At 42.1% G+C, this 20,069-nt stretch overlaps 1 protein-coding gene and 1 long non-coding RNA gene across 2 annotated transcripts in view; both read right to left on the bottom strand.

The window, feature by feature from the left end:
• LOC115470681 (histone deacetylase 9-like) overlaps positions 1-20,069 on the bottom strand; it is a 632,873-nt gene that overhangs the window by 157,597 nt on the left and 455,207 nt on the right. The gene's annotated exons all lie outside the window — the stretch shown is intronic.
• Positions 19-17,655, bottom strand: LOC115469179. Its single transcript, XR_003941967.1, has 3 exons — positions 17,645-17,655; positions 1,257-1,264; positions 19-144 (listed from the first exon to the last, which is right to left on the bottom strand). It is a non-coding gene; the product is annotated as an uncharacterized LOC115469179 (long non-coding RNA).

Genomic DNA, 20,069 nt, shown 5'->3' with positions numbered 1-20,069 from the left:
GCTGGTGAAAATCCCTGCACGTAGATTTATGTGCACTGGCCCATGTTTTATAACAACGTGTGTAGATTTTGGAATGCCTATGAAACACCCAGTTCCACACCCCTAAGCACGCCCCTTTTTGCTTGGACATGTTAGAATTTAGGACTAAAGTTTAGGACTAATATACAAATCAACATATGCATCCAGCTTTTCCTACATTTGCACCCAGCTCTGGAACATTTTACCTAGAAACATTAGAACTGTGAACACCCATCTAAAATTTTGAAAAGACCTCCAGACTCACCTCTTCCAGAAAGCCTACCCAGCAGACCCGAACTAAGTCATGAACAATGTATCACATCTTTCGATCTAAGAAATGAACAATACCCCTTCCACATAATCCTATTGCTTCAAACTGTATGAATTTTACCACTCCAGTTATAATTAAGAGTACTTCTACCCTTATCCTACTCTGTATTGCTCACTAGAAGCTGTAGTCCCATCCCCGGAGACTTATCAGCCTCATTGGGATTACTTCTCTCTATATGCTACCATATATTCGTCCCAGAGTTGTATTCTCTTTTCTGGAAGGTTATCAGCTTCCTTGCACCTACTGTTATTCTATTTTCCACTCTGTATATATTCCCGGAGTTGGTACTTTCCTCTACGGAACCTGTAAGCCACATTGAGCCTACTGCTATGTGGGAAAATGTGGGATACAAATGTAATAAATAATTTAAAAATAATAATAATTTAGTCACTATGCTTTATGTTGTTATGCTCATATTAGCCCTCTCCTCAAGTCACTTCACTGGCTTCCTATCTGTTTCTGCATACAGTTCAAACTCCTTTTATTGACCTATAAGTGCATTCACTCTGCAGCTCCTCAGTACCTCTCCACTCTCATTCCTCCCCGGGAACTCCGTTCACTGGGTAAATCTCTCTTATCTGCACCCTTCTCCTCCACTGCTAACTCCAGACTCCGTCCCTTTATCTTGCTGCACCATATGCCTGGAATAGACTTCCTGAGCCAGTGCGTCAAGCTCCATCTCTGGCCGCCTTCAAATCTAAGCTGAAAGCACACCTTTTTGATGCTGCTTTTAACTCCTAACCCTTACTTTAATATTCCCTTCTCTCTTGTTTGTCCTGTTTGTCTGTCCTAATTAAATTGTAAGCTCTGTCGAGCAGGGTCTGTCTCTTCATGTTCAAGTGTACAGCGCTGTGTACATCTAGTAGTGCTTTAGAAATGATAAGTAGTAGTAGGCGCATTACATTACAGAATACGCTTATGTATGTGCGTAAATTCTAATTTTTGCCAATTAGTGCTCATTATTGCTTATTAAGAGCTGTTAACAACACTTAACAGCTTGTTAAAACAATTAATCTATGCATGTAGTTGTAGAATATGTCTAGATTTATGTGCAGAACCATATGTAACTCTAGGCGCGATATATAGAATCCAGGGGAAAGTGACTGAGGGCCATAAGCTGAAAGCAAACAAGGCTTGCAATGTTTCATTTAGACTGGTTTTAGCCAGTCTGAATGCATTTTTTTTTATGTGTAATGCACAGAGGCTTTTGGCCACTACTTTACCATGCACTGAAGCAGTGACTAAAAGTCTCATGCTAATGAGCTTGCTAATATTAAAACAAGCTCATTAGCAATTCTGTGCAATGCACAGAGAAATGGCACACAGAAAACCCCTTCCCTAACATCTAGAAACTATCAACAGCTCGTAAGCTGTTGATTAGTGTCTGGTGCTGACTGTCCTGACAGTGCCTGAGCACTGATTGATTCAGGCACTAACAGGAAAGCCCCGTACCCTCAAACTCTTCCCTGAGCATGAGCCCTAACCCCCAACCAACAAAAATCCCCAGTGGTCCAGTGGACCCCTTCCCAACCCCCACAAAAAAATTACCCTGATGGTCCCCAGGCAGGGCTGGGATGGGCCAGGCCAGGCCTGATCCCTAGTGAACACTGACCCTGGTGGTCCAGTGAAATCCCGATCCCCCCCAGACCCCTCCACATACTTTTGTCAAAGGCAGGAAGAAGCCTACTCCCTCCTGCCTCCACCCTCATCAAAATGGTGGTACCTAGCTCCTGCCTGGTGTATCCTAGGGTGCACTGTGAGGGGCCTAACTACCATATGAGGGAAAAACTCCCCTCCTGTTTTCTACAATGGTATGTGGAGGGGTCTGGGGTGGGGGGTAGGGATTTCACTAGACCACCAGGGCCAGTGTTCACTAGGGGTTGGGCTCAGCCCTGTGCAGCCCAGCCCAGGGCCCATTGGGTCAGGTCAGTGGGCCCACTGGACCACCAGGGTATTTTTTGGAAGTGGGTTGGGAGGGGTGTCCACTGAACCCCCAAGGATTTTTTTAGGGGGGTGAGGGAGTCCAGACAATGGACATGCACACAATAGTTTTGCCTGTTGCACAGCTCTTATGGGTATGTGCCAGGAATGTTTGGACCCTTACTGACCAATGCTCAACACTAACAGTGTGCAGAGTTCTGTGCATCTCCCCCTCTCTGGTTTAGAAACTGGTTTGATGTAAGGTAACAAAGAGTAGTGGTAAATTTTTATTATATTTTTATTTTTGTTACATTTGTACCCCGCGCTTTCCCACTCATGGCAGGCTCAATGCGGCTTACATGGGGCAATGGAGGGTTAAGTGACTTGCCCAGAGTCACAAGGAGCTGCCTGTGCCTGAAGAGGGAATCGAACTCAGTTCCTCAGTTCCCCAGGACCAAAGTCCACCACCCTAACTACTGGGCCACTCCTCCACTAAATGGAGTTCACTCTCACAAAAAGGGTATTACCAGTGGTGTTCTGCAGGAATCGGCTCTTGGCCTGGTTCTTTATAACATTTTTATGTGATATTATGAAAGAGCATTCTAGTAAGGTTTACTTTTTAGCAGATGTTACCAAAATCTGCATCAGACACTATGGACGAGGTGGATTACATTAGGAGGGATCTAGCACAGCTTGAGGAATGGTTTAGCAGCTAATAAAAAAAATGCAAGGTCATGCCTTTGAGCTTCAGAAACCCATGGGAACAGTACAGTATAGGGAGTAAAGTACTTCTGTGTACCAAAGAAAAGTGGAGTTTGGATGATCATTTCTGATGATCTTAAGTTGAATAAACATATAGATAAAATGATTACAACAGCCAAAATGATACTTGGGTACATATCGAGAAGAATGACCAACAGGGAAAGGGTGGTAATAGTGCTTCCGTATAAGTTTCTGGTGAGAGCAGATTTCAATATGTATATTTTGGAAGAAAGGTGGGAGAAGGGAGGTATAATAGAGATATTTAAATACCTCTATAGTATAAATGCACAGGGGACAGGGCTCTTTCAATTGAAAGGAAGCTCTGTAATGAGGGGGCATAGTATGAAGGTGAAAAAAAATATAGACTCTGCAGTAATCTAAGGTAATAATTTTTTCCAGAAACGGTGGTAGATGCATGGAATGTCCTCCTCATGAAGATGGTGGAGATGAGAATCCTAAATAGAAGAAAGAATGGGACAACCACAAAGAATCTCTGAGGGAGAGGAAAGAATAGTAGAGATTAGTAGCTGGTATGGATGGGCAGACTGGATAGGCCATATGGTCTTTATCTGTCATTTCCTTTGTTTCTATGATTCCTTTATAAGGCTAACAATTGTTTAAAGATGTAAGAAGCTTTATGACTAATACAGCCATTCTTCAGGCTTATGTCAGTAAACAGAAAATAAACTTGAAATATTTTTTTTTGTTGTTGACTCCATAAAAAGGTCACAATAGGACACAGTTTTCCCTAAGGACTACATATTTGCTCTTTCAGGTCTTATTAAATTGTGTTCTCATAACACTGATTTCACTATTGAGCTGTAAAATTAAAAGTAGCTTATGGTAACATAAGAACTGGAAAATGAAATGATAGCAAATAAAAATGTAGGTCTTCCCTGTGTACTCACTCTAAATAGGGATTGTGGGGCACAAGTCCATTCCCAGATGAGGAGAGAGACACTACTAGGTCCTTGGGATTTTGCCAGCCTAGACAAACCACTCTTTACTCTGGATAGTGTTTCAGCAATAAAATGACAGTCTAATAAAAGACACATTTTATTTATGGATGAATTTGCTTCTTCTATTTTGACAGTCAGAATTCAAACTCTTTCAAGATCCCTTCACTTCTCTGTTACAGAAATTTCTAATGTTGGGTGGTGGGATTTCCTGCGTACTCTGGTTTGAAGGGTTACCTTTGAAAGGAAAAGGGAACGGGACTTATATACTGCCTTTCTGTGGCTTTTCCAACTACATTCAAAGCAGTTTACATATTATATACAGGTACTTATTTGTACCTGGGACAATGGAGGGTTAAGTGACTTGCCCAGAGTCACAAGGAGCTGTAGTGGGAATTGAACCCAGTTCCCCAGGATCAGAGTCTGCTGCACTAACCACTAGGCCACTCCTCCACTAATCAAAAAATGTGTTCAGTTAGTCCAATAAAAATATGTATCATCATATTTTCTTTTCTCTGTTTTGTTTTATTTCTATTTATTACCTGTGTACTCTGGAAAATCCCTTGGTACCTGAATGTCAATGACTGTACAGCTTCTTAGCCAGGACATCTCCTCCTTTTTCTTTCCTTTAGCTCGAGAACTGGATGGGTGTAAGCTTCTTTTTCCTCTCCTCTGCAGCATTAAGTTGGTGCTGACTGCATTTCATTCTAATTGTTTGGCATCTTTCTGGTGCTGAGTCACACTGACTAGAAGATGCAGTATGAGAACTCTTGCTCCGAAAGAAACTCACTTAAATGGAGGAATCTCTCCTCATTGAGAAATTCGTATGACTAAGATTTATCTTTCGTGCCTTCAACCATAGGACCTTAAAGAAGAAAAATGGGAAAGGAAAGCTTCACAGTCTTTTCCCCTCCCCACAAATAGCAAAGAAAGCCTATGGTCTCCTTCTTTAGTGCCCTGTTTAACACGCCTACAATTAGCACGCGCACTAACTGTGAAGGCCCCTATAGGGATATTGTAGGCATGTACACGGTTAACACGCATACATGGTTAACATGCGTTAAAAACAACAACGCGGCTACTCTCCTTGTACACAACAGCTCTTGTGGTGATTGCCTGAATCTCGGAGCTCACTCACTCACTCACTCACTATAAGTGGAAAGAAGGAAAGACTAATCTCTCTAGTCATCACTATGTCTCAGGAACACCTAGGAAAAATAACTGCTCTCAACACAATACATTCTGGCTATATTATAAAGGAAATACTCTTAGAATGTAGCGTAACATCCTCATAGAAAGGAATTTAAAAGGTTCCTACAGAGGTATTTAATTCTCTGATAGGCAGAATACATGCACATTTAAGCAATAACCCCCCCCCCCCCCCCCCCCCCCCCCCCCAGGGCATGGAAGTTTTCATGTAATTCTACAAAAAGAAACTGTACAAAAGTTGTCATGGAACTAAAAAAAAAAGAAGCCAAGGCACTTTGTGAAGGCGTGTCCACAGCACATGCATTGTAGCTCTTTTGGGGGGAAGGCATACGTATAGCATCATTGTTTAGTGAGTGACTGTTCTATGCATGTGCTAGACTCTTTCCCTACTGAACTACTTACTGAAACAGTGTGCAGCTCATTTGCATGTGATTTCCTTTGAGCATCACTCACGATTTCAAAATTTGGTAGCTTCAACCGCAGAGCTAAACACACACGTTTTTTAATTGTGACTTTTGAGCTTCAGCCCCTTAGCTCTTCAGCATGTAACTGCAAGCGGTGGGTATGTGGGCTGGGTGTCAGTGTGGCATGGGAGGGTTACACACACACAGAACTTAGAGGCAGATGCACTAAAGCTAAATGAGCCTTTAATGACCCTCCAATGAGGAAAATTTGATCCGTAGCATGCATCAAAGGGCTTTTACCGAGGAAGCCAGCAGCTAACGAAAACGGAATGGAGATGAGCAATTAGTGTGAAAACCCCATTGAAACGACATGCACTAACCTTTTCCGATTGCCTTTACGCAGGAAAAAGGCAGGAAATCTAACGAGAAGTCTGGACCTCTCATTAGGACAGCTCTGTGCCAGGTTACCGACGTCAGACAGGGGCGGGCCCAGGAGGAGAGAGACGCGCGACAGAAGCTGGGCGAAGGCAGGCATCAGCTTTCTTCTTGCCCGTGCAGTGCCTTCAGACAGAGGAGAGAGGTGCTGCACGGGCCCGGTAAGAGGGAGGGGGGCCCGATGGAGGAGGGGAATGGCGGTGACGACCCCAAGAGGGGACGGGGCACAGGGCGGAGGATGTCGGGAGGCGGAGCTGAGGGGAGACAGAGTAGTGAGGAAGGGAGGGGGGCCGGGGCTGCTAAAGGAACGTTTGCTTTTCTTCTTGCTTAATTTAGAATGCAGGGGGAAGTGGGGCGGGGGGAACGGCGACCACGGGTGGGGGGGGCAAGGACGGCCATACAGGACGCTCCTGACCAGCGCCTTTGCCCCCTCCCGACCCTTTTTTTTTATTTTTGTTTTGATTTGGGAGCCATGTGCTTGTGATTTGACTGTGTTTTGACTGTTTGTGGCATGCGCAGAGCAGCTAACATAACGCTTGGCTGCTCTGCGCATGATTTGGGGGCCGATTAACGATGTGTATTATGATTCTTTGATACATTGTACGTTTCAATACCGATCTCAGCATGTGTGACTTTTTTTTTTGGTGCATTTTTCGTTATTTTAAAATCGTTAGGGACTTTAACGATTTAGATTTTTTTACGTTTGGTTGCTGCATCTGCCTCTTAGAGAACTTAAGTTGCGCGCATAAGTGCCAACATTTAGGTGCTGACATTTACATTTGCATAATACATGGTGTAAATGATAGCGCCTAGATATTGGTATGTAAATGCTAATTAACACAGATTCCAGGTGGATTCTGTTCTAGAATATTATGGGGCCCTTTTACAAAGTGGCGGTAAGCGCAATGTGGGCTTACCGCTCGCTAAAAGAGAAGTACCACCAGGCTACTACAGCAGCCCAGCAGTAGTTTCCTCCCCCAGCACACACCATTTTCGGTGCTGCAAAAATATTTATATTTTTGTAGCGACAGTGTGTGAACCTGGCTATAATCAGGCAGTGCTGCACGCTGCCCAGTTACTTCTGGGTTAGAGTGGGAGTCCTTACTGCCACCTCAATGGGTGGCAGTAAGTGCTCCCCTCCAAAATGGCCACACGGCAAGCGCTTCACTTGCCACATGGCAATATAAAAAAGACCTGCTTTTCATCTGCTGCACTTAAAGGGGTCCTCGGCGCATGTCAAAAACACAAAACAATGCCAGCACATGCCCCCCTTTGCCGCAGCTTCATAAAAGGACCCCTATGTTAGAAAACATTTTGGACATCTAAATTTTAGTTCCCTTTATGGAATTGTCCCCTTAATGTTTTTTTTCTTTATTTATTTTATTGCTAAAAAATGTACATTCCCTAGAGAAATCACAAAAATACATATAGACCCGGAATAGCTGTTAACAGCAAGAGAAAATAATGTGTACAGCTCTGCATACGTCTAGTAGCACTATAGAAATGATAACTAGCAGTAGTAGGATAGAAAGAGCGGGTGTGCTGCTTCTGTCAGTGGCGTACGAAGGGGGGGCGGTGGGGCGGTCCGCCCCGGGTGCACGCCGCTGGGGGGTGTCAGCGCCTCGCTGGTTCCTTGCTCTCTCTGCCCCAGAACAGGTTACTTCCTGTTCCGGGGCAGAGAGAGCAAGGAACCAGCGAGGCGCCGACACCCTCCCAGCGGCGTGCTGTCGGCGGATTGGCCCGCCCACCCACCCCTCTACCGCCTTCCAGGTATGTTCTCGTGGGCGGTGGGCGGGGGGGGTGTTGCGCTACGGAGGGGGAAGGGTGCGTCGCGCTGCACCCGGGGGGGGGGGGGTGCGCAGCGGCGACCCGCCCCGGGTGTCAGCTGCCCTCGCGACACCACTGGCTTCTGTCCAATTTCAAATGTTGTTCATCTCATAATAGTAGCTGTTTATATAGGGGGAAAATCAAAAGTTTTATGTATATTGTAATGAAGCTGAAAACGTACCAAACTAGGATCATACAAACCATTTATCCAAATTTTCTAAAATAGGTGCCCCTGAGTTACAGAATGTGATTACTTTTTTTTTGTTTGTTGAAATTAAAAAAAAAATGTATGAGTTTTGTAATTGTCTATGCTGTGCTTCCTTACAACATGTATTTTGGTATTTCATTCCTTGTTTCTCAATTGATGATTATGATTTCTTAGTTTTTTGTTGAGTCTCTTGAAGTTCATTGGGGTGTTTACTAAGACAGAGGCTAATTATATGCAGATTCATCATAGCAAAATATGACTTGATAACATTCCAAAAGGGTGCAGTAGGTTCCTCATGTAACTTGTCTTCCAATGAATTTGAAATGCTTTCCATTTGAAACCTTTAATGCATTTCATGCTTATCGAAAGGGTAGTTACAAAAAGACTGCAGGGATCTGCACACTGTCGGAGAATTAAATACAGATCTTCAGTTACTGTCAGCTAAACGTTCTCCCTTCCAACATAATCATACTCATATGGCCATCACATCTGGCCTACAGAGCATCTCAAAATGCTTATTTCCTCACACTTCAGGACTTTTTTTTTTCTAGTATGAAACAGAGACACAGTACAGTGATAATTACTGTAGTGAGGGTTTAATATGTTATGTTAATATAAGACAATTATCAGTTATTTACCCAGACAATTTGGCAGTCTGAAACAGAAAGTTCCACAATATATGTAATTCTTTTTGCTATATTAAGGGGAATGCTCAGGGTCTTTGGTGTGATCAGAAAATATTTTGTGGCTTAGTGTGTCTATTTTGGAGGCAGTAAGGGCTCTAGCACTAACCTACTACTACTACTACTTCTCATTTCTATAGTGCTACCAGATGTACACAGCGCTGTACACTTGAACATGAAGAGACAATCCCTGCTCGACAGAGCTTATAATCTAATTAGGACAGACAAACAGGACAAATAAGAGATAAGTGAATATTAAAGTGAAGATGATAAAATAAGGGTTCTGAACAAGTGAATTAAGGGTTAGGAGTTCAAAGCAGCATCAAAAAGGTGGGCTTTTAGCTTAGATTTGAAGATGGCAAGTGATGGAGCTTGACATACTGGCTCAGGAAGTCTATTCCAGGCATATTGTGCAGCAAGATAAAAGGAATGGAGTCTGGAGTTAGTGGTAGAGGAGAAGGGTGCAGATAAGAGAGATTTACCCAGTGAACGGAGTTCCCGGGGAGGAATGTAGGGAGAGATGAGAGTGGAGAGGTACTGAGGAGCTGCAGAGTGAATGCACATATAAGTCAATAAGAGGAGTTTGAACTCTATGCGGAAATGGATAGGAAGTCAGTGAAGTGACTTGAGGAGAGGGCTAATATGAGCATAATGACACTGGTGGAATATTAGTCGTGCAGCAGAATTTTGAACAGATTGAAGAGGAGAGAGATGGCTAAGTGGGAGACCTGTGAGAAGCAAGTTGTAATAGTCTAAGCGACAGGTGAAAGAGTGTGGATAAGGGTTCTGGTAGTGTGCTCAAAAAGGAAAGGAAAGGGCGAATTTTGGTGATATTATAGAGAAAGAAACGACAGATTTTAACAGTCTGCTGAATATGTGCAGAGAAGGAGCGTGGTAGAAAACAAAAAATAATTTCCTAGTGTCGGAAGCTGGAACTACCACTGGGCTCCTGAGAGATACCAGTGGTAGGACCAATTTCCCGAACGCAAACCCAGCAGTTGTCCTACTGGCGGTCAGTAAAAGGGCCCTTCTATATTTTATTTCTCGTTGTGCAATTTGCATTTCTCTGCAAATGTAACAAACTTTCAGTAGTGGGGTCAGATAAATGCTGGTTTGTTTAGTGGAGATAAGCACTCTTAAAGAGTATTGGTGACAGACGTGAGATAGGGTTTGTGAAATTTTACACACTAATTAGGAAATCTCTGACTTTAGGAAGCTCTTACCTAAACAAGATAATAAATTATTTTGATATTCTTATATCGCTCCATGGTGCGACCGCACCTTGAGTATTGTGTTCAATTCTGGTCGCCGCATCTCAAGAAAGATATAGTGGAATTGGAAAAGGTGCAGCGAAGGGTGACTAAAATGATAGCGGGGATGGGACGACTTCCCTATGAAGAAAGACTAAGGAGGCTAGGGCTTTTCAGCTTGGAGAAGAGACGGCTGAGGGGAGACATGATAGAGGTATATAAAATAATGAGTTGACTAGGGGGCATGCGATGAAACTAGAGTGTAGCACTGGGGGGGGGGGGGGGGGCTTCATCTTGAAGCCATTGTATAGAATTTCCCCCGTGGCCTGAGTTTAAAAGAAACATTGACCATGAAGTTTGAATATTCACCTATTACATATTAATTTTGGCTCTTTACTTTAAATACATATTCGAAATCTATTACCCACAGATGAATTTGCCTTTATTTATATTTAATTGTTGACCTTCTGTTTTTATTTTCTGTAACTATGCAACTGTGACAGGACTGGTGTGGTCTGGCATGTTCAATGGAATTATTGTGTATTGTGTGTATAACTGTGTTAGAGAGGATGAAAGATGAATACATGTGGAGGGAAAATATATTTCGAAAACACTTCCATGGATAAAAGAGTGTTTTACCTATTGCCTGGCTGATGGGCAGGTAACATAATCCCCCAGAATCTATATAGTGCAACTTTAGTTGTGTGTGGAAATTCGGTCATATTCTGGATTTCTGCACACAATGTAGCTTAACAAACCAATCAGCGCCAATAACTGAACTTAACAAAGAATTATTGATACTAATTGGCATTAATTAGAATTTAGGCCCACAAATGTCTAAGCGTATTCTATAAAGTGATGTGTGTAAATTCTAAGGCACAGATCTGAAAAGGGGGCATGACCATGGGTGGGTAGGTCATGGGTATTCCTACAATTTACGCGCACTGTTATAGAATATGCCTGTTCTGCATGTAATTTAGGCATTGGCATTTACACCAGGTTTTCATTGGTATAAATGGCCGTAAATAAATATAGTCACAGAAAACGGGTGTTGGGACTATTCTATAAACCATGCCTAGATTTAGGCGCATTCTATAAACCAATTTTTTAGGTGTAATATATAGAATCTAGCTCGATGTGCGTACAGCAAGCAGAATGCTTGCATACATACTTTTGAACCTCCAGAACATAGGGACTTGAATTAACCCAGAACAAAAATGTGTTCCCCCAAACAGTAGCTGTAAAATCTAAGTATGTGAAAGGCAATTCTAGAAATTGGTACCTAAATATAGGTAGTAGGTAGAAAAAAGATAAAGCCCCATGGCAGAATAACCAAAATGTAACAGCAGGGCAATAAAATACAAGAACTAATCCAATGAAAGTATCAGAAGGAAACGTTTAATATTCAGTTCATCAATCAATAAATGGGAAGACTCAAATGACTCAACACAGCCATGTTTCAGCAACCTGTGCCTGTGTCAGGAGTCATGCAGTTCTTACATGTGTCACCAACCACTTTAATGATGAACATATATAACCAGCCAGGTATGACTGGAATTCACAAACAAGTATACTAATTCATATTCAAGCACGCCTTGCAGTGTCGTCAAGATGTGGTATCATCTCAGCCTATTTCCATCCCCTCAACTTCAAATACAAACATTCCCTTATTCCCAACCAAATTGGTCACCTGACTCCTAACTACTACTTCCGCCAGCTGTGACCTCTGCCGTCACCCAATCACACTCAAACCATCCTTCTCCCATCAAATAACAGACAAGCCATACCTATACCAAACGGGACGGCCGAAATGGAACCAAATTTTTTTTCGTTTGTAAAATTACCACAACCCTTATACACTACCTCACCATCTTCCCTGCTTCCCACAAAATAATTGTCTGCCAAAAACTTCTCAAAACTCATTTCCCATATACTCTTATACCAGTCAGTCATAACCCTCCTTTCATGTCTCATCTCTCCACATATCTCTACCCTATACCTAAACTTTACTCAATACTCCTCCTCCTCATTCCTAACCCTCCCCCTCTTCTAATAAATATATTGTGCTCGCTATTACTCAGCCAAGATTAACAGCCCCCCCCCTCGAATAGGGAGGTCTTCTCATATAAATAATTAATTAAAGGTCTGTGCTTGAACACATTTACAAAAGGAAAGATACATTTTCATTGTGCAGTTCTTCTGGTAACCCATTACACAGGTGAGCCCCTTCAATATAAAACATTTTTGATCTAATATCTTCAGAGCAACTTGCTTATAAGTAGGCACAGACAATAATAACTTTCCAGCAGACCTCAATGATCGAAAAGGAACATATATTCTAAGTGCAGTTACAAGAGGAATTGGGGCTTTACCATTAATAGCTATAAAAATCATACTAACCCTCTTTTCACTAAGTGCGCTAGAGGCTGAAGTGCGGCAATGCCGATACAAACCATTCAAATTGAATGGGCTGTGTCGGCATTAGGGTACGGCAGCCACAAGCATATCTTAGTAAACAGGGGGTACTTTAAACTGGACTCTATACCTAATAGGCAACCAGTGTAGATTTTGCAACTCTGGTGAAATATGTTTAAATATAGAGATCTTGGCTACTACATTCTGAGTCTCTTGCAATGGTTTCAATACATAAGCTGATAAACTCCAAAACAACTTATTGCAATAATCAATCAATGGAGTTATGAACGATTGCAAAACTGTTCTAAAATTCTCATTTTATAACCAACCTTTCAATCTTCGTAAAACCTTTAAAAAAATGTTTTTCACTTGACTCTTCACATAAGTACATAAGTAATGCCACACTGGGAAAAGACCAAAGGTCCATAGAGCCCAGCATCCTATCCACGACATTGGCCAATCCAGGCAAAGGGTACCTGGCAAGCTTCCCAAACATACAAACATTCTATACATGTTATTCCCGGAATTGTGGATTTTTCCCAAGTCCATTTAGTAGCGGTTTATGGACTTGTCCTTTAGGAAACCGTCTAACCCCTTTTTAAACTCTGCCAAGCTAACCGCCTTCACCATGTTCTCCGGCAACGAATTCCAGAGTTTAATTACGCGTTGGGTGAAGAAATATTTTCTCCGATTTGTTTTAAATTTACTACACTGTAGTTTCATCGCATGCCCCTTGTCCACTTATTATTTATATACCTCTATCATGTCTCCCCTCAGCCGTCTCTTCTCCAAGCTGAAAAGCCCTAGCCTCCTTAGTCTTTCTTCATAGGGAAGTCGTCCCATCCCCGCTATCATTTTAGTTGACCTTCGCTGCACCTTTTCCAATTCCACTATATCTTTCTTGAGATGCGGCGACCAGAATTGAACACAATACTCAAGGTGCGGTCGCACCATGGAGCGATATAACAGCATTATAAGATCCTCACACCTGTTTTCCATACCTTTCCTAATAATACCCAACATTCTATTTGCTTTCCGAGCCGCAGCAGCACACTGAGCAGAAGGTTTCAGTGTATTATCGACGACGACACCCAGATCCCTTTCTTGGTTCGTAACTCCTAACGTGGAACCTTGCATGACGTAGCTATAATTCGGGTTCTTTTTCCCCACATGCATCACCTTGCATTTGCTCACATTAAACATCATCTGCCATTTAGCCGCCCAGTCTCCCAGTCTCGTAAGGTCCTTCTGTAATTTTTCACAATCCTGTCACGAGTTGACGACTTTGAATAACTTTTTGTCATCAGCAAATTTAATTACCTCGCTAGATACTCCCATCTCTAAATCATTTATAAATATATTAAAAAGCAGCGGTCCTAGCACAGACCCCTGAGGAACCCCACTAACTACCCTTCTCCATTGTGAATACTGCCCATTTAACCCTACTCTCTGTTTCCTATCCTTCAACCAGTTTTTAATCCACAATAGGACTTTTCCTCCTATCCCATGACACTCTAATTTCCTCTGTAGCCTTTCATGAGGTACCTTGTCAAACGCCTTTTGAAAATCCAGATACACAATATCAACCGGCTTCCCTTTGTCCACATGTTTGTTTACTCCTTCAAAGAATTGAAGTAAATTGGTCAGGCAAGATTTCCCCACACAAAAGCCATGCTGACTCGGTCTCAGTAATCCATGTCCTCGGATATGCTCTGTAATTTTGTTTTTAATAATAGCCTCTACCATTTTCCCTGGCACCGACGTCAGACTCACTGGTCTATAATTTCCCGGATCTCCCCTGGAACCTTTTTTAAAAATGGGCGTTACATTAGCCACCCTCCAATCTTCCGGTACCACGCTTGATTTTAAGGATAAATTGCATATCACTAGCAGTAGCTCCGCAGGCTCATTTTTCAGTTCTATCAGTACTCTAGGGTGAATACCCTCCGGTCCAGGAGATTTGCTACTCTTCAGTTTGCTGAACTGCCCCATTACGTCCTCCAGGTTTACCGTGAAGTCAGTAAGTTTCTCCGATTCGTCCGCTTTAAATATCATTTCCGACACCGGTATCCCACCCAAATCTTCCTCGGTGAAGACCGAAGCAAAGAATTCATTCAATCTCTCCACTACATCTTTGTCTTCCTTGATCGCCCCTTTTACCCCTCGGTCATCCAGCGGTCCAACCGATTCTTTTGCCGACTTCCTGCTTTTAATATACCGAAAATTATTTTTACTATGCTTTTTTGCCTCTAATGCTATCTTTTTTTCGTAAGCCCTCTTGGCCTTCTTTATCTGCGCCTTGCATTTGCTTTGACACTCCTTATGCTGCTTCTTGTTATTTTCAGATGGTTCCTTCTTTCATTTTCTGAAGGCATTTCTTTTAGCCCTAATAGCTTCCTTCACCTCACTCTTCAACCAGGCTGGCTGTCTTTTGGAATTCCGTCTTTCTTTTCTAATTTGTGGAATATGTTTGGCCTGGGCCTCCAGGATGGTATTTTTGAACAGCGTCCATGCCTGTTGTACAGTTTTTACCCTCTCAGTTGTCCCCCTAAGTTTTTTTTCCACCATTCTTCTCATTTTATCATAGTCTCCTTTTTTAAAGTTAAACGCTAACGTATTTGACTTCCTGTGTATAGTTACTTCAAGGTCAATATTAAAACTGACCATATTATGATCACTGTTATCAAGCAGCCCCAGTACCCTAACGTCCCTCACCAGATCATGCGCTCCACTAAGGACCAAGTCTAGAATTTTTCCTTCTCTCGTCGGCTCCTGCACCAGCTGCTCCATAAAGCTGTCCTAAGGTAGAATCTATAATCATACCTAAAGGGTCCTTTTTCTAGGCCGCAGTAAAAAAGTGGCCTTCGATAGTGTGGGTGCATGTTTTTGACGCTCGTTGGTCCATTTTTTACCACAACTGAGAAAAAAAGGCATTTTTAATATGGCAGTAAATGGCCATGTGCTAAAATTAAAAGTAGTATGTGGCTATTTACTGACTGAGCCCTTACCACCACCAGTTGACCTAGCAGTAAGAGCTCACATGCTACTCATACGGTATTCAGGCAGCTTGCGCCAATGTGGCCACTCTACTGATTACCGCTGGGAATGCTTCCTGTGGTAGAAAATAGAAAATTATTTTCTACTGCGGGAAATAGCACATGCCAACTTGAAAACTATCACAGGGACTCCGCGCTACCCCTGCGGGAGTGCAAATTTGGCTCATGCTAGCCGTGCATTAGTCCTACGGCTGTTTAGTAAAAGGTCCCATAAATATTTTACTTCTTATTCAATAGGTTTAATATCATTCCTAATGGCAAAATTCAGAGTAAATTCCACAGGGGAAGAAAAAGAGAGTGCCAGAACCTGAATCTGGGAGACATTCAACTTCAGTCTACTATCCGACATCCAAGAACTGATAGATTGTAAACAAATTCTCAATAAATCTAAAGTCTTGTCCAATGTGTCAGCAACAGGCAGGAAAAATTGAATGTCATCCATATAAATTTATAATTTAACCCCAGTCCTGCTAACAACCTACACAAGGAAAGCATTTCTATGTTGAACAGGACTAGGGATAAAGATGAGCCTTGAGGGACCCCTGCCTTCAACTCAATCCAAGAAGACACATCTTGTTCCCCTGACCAGAGGTGTGTAAATGTTCACAAACAACGGTAAGCTAGACCTTCAATTCAAATGATCGTTGCAAGTACCAAAATAGTGGATGGCATACAGTTGACTCTGAGGGAAAAGGAGAGTTCATTAGCAGGTGTTAACATTCATTGTGGAAGGCAATTTTGTTATATGTATCAATAGGCAGAAGTTACTGTCAATAGCTGGTGTATACTATACCTGTTAAACTTTAATAGAAATACAGTAAAAAAAAAAAAAAAAAGCTAGGATAGCATTTTCTATAATTTATATTCATTGTTTGAAATGTTAAAAGCATTTTAAAAAAACATTTCCTTGTTTGGCATGTTAGCAAAAGCAGTATATTCTCAGCAAATTAGCCGTTCTACTGCTGTTCTTCAGATTTTCGCAGGGTCCCTTGCAATACCCCAGGAAACCAGTTCTGCTAAGGAAGGGCCTTTTTATGATGATACTTTTAGGACTGAAGTGAATTTAAATCTACTGTAAAACTGTATTTTTGGAGAGAGCATCACTATTATTTGCTTTTTTTTTTCCTTGGCTGCTGTCCATCATGGCTAAACTCCTGATTCATAACACATGGCTTTTGCTTTTGAAGTCTCGGCTTCTTTGCAGCAATGGAATAAATGCAGAAAAATATTAAAACTCCAACAACAGTCATAAAGCAGAGCTTTTGTTGTCTCGATTCACAAGCTGTTATGTAATCTGGAAAGCTTTATCCTTGTAGGACCTTTATTGCAAAAGCTTCACTGCAAGATAGATTGTTTCACATCCAATGTGGTTTTTCTACCTTTGTTCCTCATTTCTACCCTTATGCTTTACCTTCCCACATTCCCCTCACCATTCTGATTGTACTGGTGAGAAGACAGTTCTTGTGGTTTTGTCAAGATGAAGAATAGAAAAAAGAATGTGTTCTAACTGCAAGTTCAAATGACCTGTTTTGATGAACCTCACATAAATTATAAGCTCAGAAAGACAGTCAGGTAAAAAGTAAATTCAAAGACATCTAAAGAGCAATTCTGTAATCTAGCAATGTACATTTGCATAGCCCTTGCATAAGTAAATGTAACCCGCTGAGTGAAAAGATACCAAAAATGGGGCATGTAACTTATTTACACCACAGGAGAGAGGGAAATCAACTTCATAAACCTGCAAAATTTTAGCCTCCCGGTATGGTCTATTTACATGTTTAAAAAATAAGAAACACTTACCAATTACAAAGCAATTAACCTCAGAAATCACATACCCCACTTTAGGTACCCGCAATTTTTAGGCTGCAGAACATGAAAAACATCAAAGTTGAGAAAAAATTGCATAGTCCCTTTCTAGTGACCCTATAGTACACAACATTTTCAAAATTGAAAGTTGCCCTTCCAAAACTTTTATAACCTTTATCTCTGTTTTTTGTAACCTCACTTTTGGTCCCTTTTTTGCACAGTGGGTCATATTTGCCTGTGAAAGTGCCATCAGGGGACCTAAGCACTATTCAGTAACGGTGTGTCTAATGTACCTAGCATGTAAATGAAAGCCGGGGGTATACACATGGGCAGAAGATGGGCAGGACATGGGTGGTGCTCCCACTTACAGAATACTATAAGTATCCTTGTCACGTTTAGGCACCTGAACTTATGCCAGCTCTATGACTGGTTTACCCGCAGAATCAGATGTGTAAATATTATGCATGCCAACATCGGGTTACCTAGCATTCTATAATGGTACGTGGGTGCCAAATGTGCTGCTAGAGAACCAGCTCCTACTGTTCATTTTTTGGGTGCCAAAATGGAACCATCCAGTTAAAGAATTTAATTCTGAAAAGCATTTTTTTCTTATTTATGAGGGCAATACAGTAAGAGTGTGCCTATTTTTACATGCCAAGAAAGCACCTAATTGGAGCTTATTCTATAAGGGGAAGTATGCACCTACTTTCCTTCATAGAATATTTGCACAGTAGGACAAATTGTATATTGTACAAAATTATGCCCTAGAGGATAATTTTAGAAAGCTTTGCATGTGTAATCCCTGGTTTTATGCCGAAAGCAGGTTTTGCTGAAAGTTTGCTGAAATATACACATGCACATATACAAGTGAACATGGGGAACTAGCCTTCTTATATTTTTTTATATGTACAAAGTAGGCATGCCCAGGGCAGAGTTATGCTCACACAAATACTATAATTTTCAGTACAGATACACAGCCCAGCAGATATGAATGTGTCTTTACACCTGTATAAATATACATTTGTGTCTTCCACTTGTTATTTGCATTTAAAAGTGGCAATTTTACATATATTTTCTTTTTCTAAAATGCCACTTTTCATGTGTACACTGGCCTCATCAATGTATAAAATAGTCTACCTAGCACTTCCTTTTATGCAAGACGGAATGGAGTCAGTAAATGGTGCTAAAATGTAGGCTCCGAGCTGAGCGCTCTTTATAAAATTTGTGCATACAAATTTGGCAGTGCGGTCAAATTACATCCACAACTTAATTGATATAGCAAGCAATTATCAGCACTAATGGGCACTAATTAGAATTTATACGTGCAACTTTCTAAGCGTATTCTGTAAAGTGCTGTGTGTAAATTCTAATGCATGGATCTCAAAAGAGGGTGTGGCCATGGGAGGGGCATGAGCATTTCTAAAAATTATGCACACTGTTATAGAAAATGCCTGATCTGGACCTAAGTTAGGCACAGGCATTTACACCAGCTTATGCCAAATTTTAGTCACCAGGATGGGCACTAAGCGTAATCTATTAACCGCACCTAACTTTAGATAAGTTTTATAGAATAGCACTAAGCACATTTTTTTTCAGCAGCATATATAGATTCTGGCCCTATTAGTGTGTATTCCGGTACCCATGAGGACTGACACCAACTGAAATCCTGGCCTGCAACTTGGGCGTACAGCCTCCAAATTCTATAACACTTCGCATACCTCTTTGCAACGCCCTGACCCGCACACTCCCCTCCCATAGCCGCGTCCCCTCTTGGGTTATGCACAAGAGGATTTGGGTGTGGATCTTCATAGAATCATTTGCAGCCAGATCCATGCACAAATCCAAATTATAGCCAATTAATATCAATAATTGATTGTTAACAGCCAATTATTGATCATTAATGGCTCATTAACTAATTTATATGCATACAGATCTCAGGTTCATGTGCAATTTTGGACACCCAAATTTGGGCGCATACATAGAGGGGCATAATCGAACGTGAACGCCTATCTCCATGGGCGTCTATGTCCGAAAACGGGTACGTGAAGAGGCGGGACAGACCGTATTTTCGAAAAAATGGACATTTTTCAGCTGGGCGTTTGGGTTTTTTTTTAGCGATAATGGAAACTAAAAGCGCCCAGCTCAAAAATGTCCTAATCCGAGCCATTTGGTCGTGGGAGGGGCCATGATTCATAGTACACTCGCCCCCCTGACATGCCAGGACACCAACTGGGCACCCTAGAGGTCAGTGCGGTGGACTTCAGACAACGCTCCCACATGCATAGCTCCCTTTCCACGGGTGCTGAGCCCCCAACCCCCTCCCCCAAAACCCACTACCCACAAATGTACAACACTACCATAGCTCTTAGGGGTGAAGGGGGCACCTACATGTGGGTACAGTGGGTTTTGCAGGCCTCCCATTTACCAGCACAAGTGTTACAGGTAGGGGGGATGGGCCTGGGTCCGCCTGGCTGAAGTGCACTGCGGTACCCACTAAAAGTGATCCAGGGACATGCATACACGCAGGCCTCTAGGACTGGTTGCTGCTATATAACATTGGCACAGCAGTTGACACCTGAAGACTAATCTCTCCGAAAACGTCCTTTATTGGAATAAGCACGCTTACTCACAGTTAACTGCAGATCAGAGGTTGTGTCCCACTGGCAACGAGTCTCCCTGGTACTGAGATGAGCAGTAGGTCAGAGCTGGCAGAATGCTGTACAATGCCCTCTTTCAGCCACATTCAAGGTAAGAACTAAGTTCTGTAACGCGGCTAACACGTGAAAGGG

Source organism: Microcaecilia unicolor, chromosome 1, assembly GCF_901765095.1.
Source record: "Microcaecilia unicolor chromosome 1, aMicUni1.1, whole genome shotgun sequence".
In the NCBI taxonomy this organism is placed as follows: Eukaryota; Metazoa; Chordata; class Amphibia; order Gymnophiona; family Siphonopidae; genus Microcaecilia; species Microcaecilia unicolor.
Note: the sequence above shows the minus strand (reverse complement) of the source record. Positions and strands in the feature narration are given on the sequence as shown.